Source organism: Oratosquilla oratoria, chromosome 16 (assembly GCF_046742065.1).
Source record: "Oratosquilla oratoria isolate Oo_2021 chromosome 16, ASM4674206v1, whole genome shotgun sequence".
Lineage (NCBI taxonomy): Eukaryota > Metazoa > Arthropoda > Malacostraca > Stomatopoda > Squillidae > Oratosquilla > Oratosquilla oratoria.
The window spans coordinates 3,145,550-3,153,049 of record NC_134792.1 but is presented as its reverse complement, the minus strand read 5'-3'; the positions used below and the strand labels follow the sequence as shown (position 1 = coordinate 3,153,049).

General features: G+C 42.9%; 1 protein-coding gene across 1 annotated transcript in view; it reads right to left on the bottom strand.

Moving 5' to 3' along the window:
- The window catches only part of LOC143033809 (uncharacterized), a 209,851-nt gene that overhangs the window by 127,182 nt on the left and 75,169 nt on the right, over positions 1-7,500 (bottom strand). The gene's annotated exons all lie outside the window — the stretch shown is intronic.

Here is a 7,500-nt window from a genome sequence, read left to right as displayed (position 1 = left end):
AAGTGTCCTAGATTTGATTAAATACAACATAAGGTCGCCAAGAAAGTATAAGAGGTTACTGAAACTAGTTATTTGTGTTATATTTTGTTCTAGATTGTATTTTGTAATTCATTTCACGTTTATCTAACTATTATATGTTTTATGCATATTTATCTTAATTGTTATCTATCTATTTTCTATTTTCGCTCTACGGTGTTGACCATAGTTGATCAGCTTCCTCTCTTTATGTTGATGAGAGAGAGAGAGAGAGAGAGAGAGAGAGAGAGAGAGAGAGAGAGAGAGAGAGAGAGAGAGAGAGAGAGAGAGAGAGAGAGAGAGAGAGAGAGAGAGAGAGATAGAGAGAGAGGCAAGTTTCCCTCCGTGTTGATAAGAGAGAGCGAGGAGAAAGCTTCTTTCTTTATGTCGATAGAGAGTCGTAAGTCTCTCTCTTTTTTATGTTGATTAGAGATTCGCGAACTTCTCTCTCTTTTACGTCGATTAGAGAGATAGGCGAAACCTTCTCTCTCTTTATGTCGATGAGAGACTCGTGAGCCTCCGTCTCTTTTTGTGTCGATTAGAGAGGCGTCGAGCCCCCCCCCCCCTCCGGGCCCCCCTTTCGAGTGTGTCTCCTTCATCTTGAGCCATAATTTTCAACTTAACTAGTTGATGACTACCTACTCGGGACATTACGATCTGTGTAATCATAAACTTCAGTCTAATACATCTCGTCTTACGCACTCTTGCTCGCCTTCCTCCTTCCCGCCTTTCTCCTTCCTTACCTTATTTCTCCTTCACTACTCCTTCCTTCCTTCCTTCCTTACCTCCTCTCTCCTTCCCTACTCCTTCCTTCCCCCCTTCCTTCTCCCCACCTTCCCTCATTTCTTCCTTCCTTCTCATTACCAGCTTTCCTTTCTTCCTTCCTCCCACCTTCCTTCTCTTTCCTGTTCCCTCACTATCCTCCTCCTCCTCCTCCTCCTCCTCCTCCTCCTCCTCCTCCTCCTCCTCCTCCTCCTCCTCCTCCTCCTCCTCCTCCTCCTCCTCCTCCTCCTCCTCCTCCCAGCTTCCTTCCATTTCCCCACACGTTCCGGTCTTCCTCCTCAGTTCTTCCCTTTTTGGGCCAACTTCCATTACCTCTCCTTTCTTTCGTACCTCCTTACCTCCTTTTCTCAATTCTCCTTAACCCAAGCAATACACAGATGATCCCTCTTTAGCTGAATAAAATTGCCTGGGTTCAAGGTGAGTAGGGAAATAAGTAGGAAAGGAAGGAAGGAAGGAGGAAGGGAGGGAAGAGAGGAAGAAAGGACAGAGGAGCAAGGCAGAAAGAGAGAGGAGGGGGAGGGGAGGTGGGAGGGGCGGGATGAAAATTGGATATAAATGTATGAAGACCTATAAACGCAGCCAACCCGAGTCCAATCTACCACACTCGGACCATCCAACTCTCCTGGAAGGTCATCCTTAGGAGGAGGAAGAATAGAAGGAGGAGAGGAGGAAGAGGAGGAGGAGAAAGATGAGGAGGTGGAAAAGGGGAGGCAGAAGAGGCGAAGGGGAAGGGGAGGGGGAAGAGGAGGAAGAATAAAGCGGTGGAGGGGTAAGAATAAGGAGGAGTAAGGGGAGAAGGAAGGGGAAGAGTATGTAGGCGGATGTAGTAGTAATGATATAAGAGGGGGAGGAGGGGAGAGGGGGGGAGGAGGGGAGAGTGAGGAGGAGGGGGAGGAGGGGAAGGGGAAGAGGAGGAAGAGCAAGAGAAAAAGTAGGAGTATGAGGCAGAGGAGGAAGAGTAGGAGTAGGTGCAGGAGAGGGAGGAGGATGTGATGGTGATGTAGAAGGGGGGGAGTAGGAGGAGGAGAAAAAAAAAAGGAGGTGAAAAAGGAGGAGGTGGTGAAGCTGTTAGCTCGTAATGTCCTCCGAGACCAGAACGTCCCCCTTCGGTCGCGTTCTAGATTTATGGCTTGCGGCTCTGGGCCGCTGCCGCCGCCGCCGCCGCCGCCGCCGCCGCAGATGCCAGTAGGGCAGTCGCAATCTTCAGGCATTGCTTGCTGAGGCACCTTCTGGCACTTACTCCCTCGTCCCCTTCTTCCTCTTCTTTCTCTCCCTCTTCGTGTCGAAGAAACCCCTTCTTTTGACACAGAACGCCTCAAGAATCCCCTTTTTTTCTTGAAGACTTTTTGAAAATTTCGAAAAATCAAAATTTCGAAATTCGAAAGGTCATCAGGCAGCTGTGACAGACGAAGAAGAAGAAAACGACGAAAAGGAGGAAGAGGAAGAGGAAGACGAGGAGGAAGATGAAGAAGGCGAAGAAGATTAAAAAAAAAACGAAGTCGAAGAAGACAAAGACGAATAAGAAGAAAAACCAAGACGAAGAATACAAAGAGTAAAAGGAAGACGAAGAATATCAAGACAACGAAGAAGACGAAGACGATGAAGATGACGAAGAACAAGATGATGAAAACTAAGAAGAAAACGAAGTCGAAGAAGTATAAGGAGAGGAATAAACAAAAACAAAACCAAGACGACAAAGACGAAGAAGACGACGAAGAAGAAGACGAAGAAGACGACGAAGGGCAAAACGACGTAGAAGACAAAGGACGACAAGACGAGGACGAAGACTAAGACGAAGACGAAGAAAAAGCTAATACATTGACCCCAGACAGACAGTATCCCATAGGTCCTGAATCTACAACCTTGGCTCCAAGGCTTCTCAAAGACTTTGTTGCTGTAAAAGGAAGTTTGGAAAATAGGTTTGTTTATTTTTCCACTTCAGTGAAAAGACTAAAGGTGGTGGTACACTTAACACTTTTCGCTGGCATGCTACTTGCTTTTGCTACCTCGTTTAATTAAAAACGACTTCAGTTACAATTTTTTCTCAAATTTTAGAATGTCAAGTTATTCTTACACCATATAGTGAGAAGCTGAATGACAAAATAAAAGAAATTAAACCCAAAGAAATGTTAGACACATTATTGAGATGTTCTTGCGGAAATCTAAAATAATGTAACTGAAGTCGTTTCTACTTCCTCGGATGAATAAAATCGTCTGGAGTAAACCAAGCTAAAATCTTTAGACGGAGTCATTAGACGTTCGGTAGCTGTGGTCGCGAGGAACCTCCATATTTCGTGATCAAAATTCTCAAAATGATTGTGCCTCGAATAAGAAGACGAAAAAAGAAGAAAAAACGAGAACAAGATGATGAACACGAGGATGGAGGAGAACAATAGGAAGGAGGAAGGGGTGCTGGAGGAGGAAGAGAAGGAAGGGAAGAAGGAGGAAGGAGGAGGAGGAAGAAAGAGGAGGAGGGAGATGAAACAGAAGAAGGCGAAGAAGAATGCGAAGAAAAAGAAGAAAAGGAAGAGGACGAAGACAAACAGACTAAATATATTTGCAGAAGTGTTCCCAAGGTTCATATATAGATCTCCAGAATGTCTGTGGTTTGTGTACGTCCCTTATAGACACACACACACACACACACACACACACACACACACACACACACACACACACACACACACACACACACACACACACACGCACGCACGCACACACACACAAACTGGATAAAACATATGTGCAAAAACTATTCACGAATTTAAGAGCACACTAGACAATGAGAGATACAAAGACGGGACACCATGAGCATACCTCCCCTTCTCATAAGATACAAGTAGGTAAACACACACACACACACACACACACACACACACACACACACACACACACACACACACACACACACACACACACACACACACACACACATATATATATATATTATATATATATATATATATTGTCATAATGACATTTGGAAATGAACTTTCCTACTGGAAATTTCACTGCCTTCGCCTTACCGACTGAGCTACTAACCCTATAAAATTCGCCCACCTGAAAATTAATCTACTTCCCGAGGAACTAAGTCGACTGCTAACTGCCGCAGTGAGATTTATTACATATACATATATACGTTACGAGTGGAGTTCTTAAAGGTTCCGTTCTTGGGCCACTTTTATTCTTAGTATATATAAATGATATAGACCACGGACTAAAATCTATTGTCTCTAAATGTGCTGATGATACAAAACTGTGCGGAATGGCAAATGATTACTTAAATCAATTAGATATTCAAGAAGATTTAGATAAATTGCAGCAAAAGTCTGAAAAGTGGCTAATGAAATTCAACACAAATGCAAGGTTATGCATATAGGTAAAAATAACAAAGTACGATTACAAGTTATTTGGAAATTTGTTAACAAAAGTGGATAGTGAAAAGGACCTCGGCGTACTTATCAGTGGCGATCTCAAATAATTTAAGCAGTGTATTTCAGCCTCTGAGAAAGCAAATAAGATTCTAGGACTGATTGCGCTATCTTTGACTTCAAAAGTCCATTTCTCATTATCAAGACATATAAATCGTTAGTTCGTCCACATTTGGAATATGCTGTTTCCGTATGGTCACCGAATCTCATTAAAGACATTGACAGATTGGAAAAAGTACAACGGCGAGCCACAAAACTGATTCCAAATATCAAAAATAAATCATACGAAAATCGACTAAAACACATGAATCTGTTTTCCCTAACCCGACAAGAAATTATAGTCTAAAACTGTCAGGAAATCAATTTAATTTGGAAATGAGTAGAAACGACTTCGCCAACCGTGTAGTTAATGAATGCAATAAACTTCCTGCAGAGGCAGTGCAATGTAGTTCAGCTCGAAACTTTAAGATTCATTTAGATAAACACCTAAGACGCTATAATATCTACTATTTGTTTGTTTGTTATTATGTGTCTGATTATTATTTGTTTGATTTTCATTTATTATTTATCTATCAATTTATTATTTACTATTTACCTGTTTGTTTATTATTTAACTATACCTATAATAAACTTTTAATTTCCTATAGGAGTTCTCTTTTCCGCAGTGGAAAATGGACACTGGGTTCCACTTGGTATGAGGGTCCATTTTCTATCTCAATCTGGTCATCATCACTATCAGGTCTTCCAACAAAGGCGCCCAATACGTACTGAACCACTACAGAACTACAAACTACCACCAGCTACGATGACGCGTCCGAAAACGGGCGGGCTTGTAATTGCCTCCGAAAAAAATATATATAACGATAATGGAGATGGCATATATTTTTTCCCTCACACACACAAACAATCGGTGCCGAAATTGCTTGCGCGTCAAGCAAGAGCAATAATTGCATGGCTGGCAACAACAAAAACAACAATAATAACAATGGCCACATGTATTGCAAGCACACAAGGGTGTAACCAAAATGGAAGTTATTTGTTAAAGAAAAATAATAAAATTAAATAAAAGAGAAAAAAAATACGTAAATATAATAAAAATACAATAAATAAATTCGGAGCAGCAGCGTGATGAGCCTACAGAATGGTTTACAAAAATAAATGAATAAATAAACAAATAAATACATACATAAATATATACATACATATACCAAGGCTTTTTCCCCCTTACAAGGGAGGTAGCCAAAAAGGAAAAGGCATAAAATCATTCCCACCCATTCCATCCCTGAATACACTCCACACCCCTCCACCCTCCCTCTTATCTTAGCACCTCCTGGATGACGGGTCATCCCTGCACCTTGTCCACTGCCCTGGGTCAGAAGCAGTGTCACAAGACACAGCACATCCACAGCAAGGCCGCTTCATTAAATCGGCGACCTCCCCTCTCCGTCCCCTCATGCATAAAAGGAGAAGACGGGGAGAAATCCCTTCGGGTTGCGTCAAAATTTGCTCACACATACTACCTCACCCCTCATCCCCACGCTCATTCCACCTCATGCATCACAACATCATCCATATACAACCATTCTCCATTCACCCCTGTCTTCCGTCCTCTCCCGTCCTTCCTCAACAGACATTCCCCTCTTCCCCAAAGCCCACTTCAACCCTTCCATCCACCTTATCCTAGGACGTCCCCTCATGTTCACTCCCTCCACATCTGCCTTCCATACCTCTTTTACTAGTCTTTCTTCACTCATTCTTTCCATGTGTCCAAACCATCCTAATACTCTTTCATCAACCCCATCTCCCAATTCCCTTTCCACCCCTGTTCTCCTCCTCACCTCCTCATTTCTCACTATATCTAGTCTAGTAACCCCCATCATACTTCTCAGACACCTCATCTCAAACACATTCAAACTCCTTCTCTCTTCTTCTCTTATGTTTCATATTTCTGCCCCATACAGTGCTGTTGGCACAATCACTCCTTCATACAGTCTCCTCTTAGCATCCATTCCCAAGTGTCTATTTCTCATTACACTCTTTAATCCACCAAGGCATTTACTCGCTTCTCTCAATCTACATTCTACCTCCACTTTCACTCCACCTTTTCCTGCCACATTTGCACCCAAGTATCTAAAACTATCCACTTCCTCCAGACACTCTCCCTTAATGCTCAATTCCAGATTACTGCCACTTTCACCCCTTGTACATCTCATCACCTTACTTTTACCTACATTTATCTTTAGCTCTCTTCTATCACATACTCTCCCAAACTCTGCCACCAACTTCCTCAATCCCTCCTCCGATCCTACTACAAGTGCAGTGTCGTCCGCAAACAACAGCTGGCTCACCTCCCACTTTTCTCCATTTTCTTTAACCATCTCCAATCCCTGACCCACTACCCTTGCATTTACCTCTCGCACTACCCCATCCATGTATAAGTTGAACAGCCAGGGCGACATAACGCATCCTTGACGAAGTCCCACCTTTACCTCGAACCTCTCACTCTCTCCATTTCTAATCCTGACACAAGCTCTACTACTCTCATAAAAACTCTTGACAGCTCCTAGAAGCTTTCCTCCTATCCCATATATCTGCATAACCTCCCACAGTGCCTTCCTGTCTACCCTATCGTAAGCCTTTTCCAGATCCATAAAAGCCCAGAAAACATCCTTACCTTTTCCTATAACTTTCTCACATATCTGTCTTCCCACAAAAATCTTATCTACACAACCTCTATCCGTCCTAAATCCACAATGTTCCTCACCAATTACTCCCTCTGTTCCTCTTCTAATCCTCTCAATCAAGATCCTCCCATAAGCCTTCCCAACTACACTTAACAAGCTAATCCCTCTTAAACTACTACATTCACACTTGTCCCCTTTTCCCTTGTAAAGTGGAACTATACACTCCTCCAGTCCTCCGGCACTCCACCCTCTCTCCAGCAAACATTAAATAACCTCACCAGCCAGTCCACCATCACTGTACCTCCTTTTTTTTTTTAGACATTCTGCATGGCATCCATCCAGACCAGGTGCCTTACCTGCTTTCATCATCTTAACAACTGCCTTCACTTCATCCTTCCTTATTTCTCCTCCATTCTCCTCACTCATCACTCTCATTTTCTTAGTACTTCCCACTGCAACTATCTTTCCCTCCCTATGCTCCTTCACATTTAGCAGCTCCCTAAAATATTCTGCCCATCTTCCCCTTACTGCTTTCTCTTCCATTATCAACTCTCTATCTGCACCTTTTACCTTTTCTTCTCTACTTG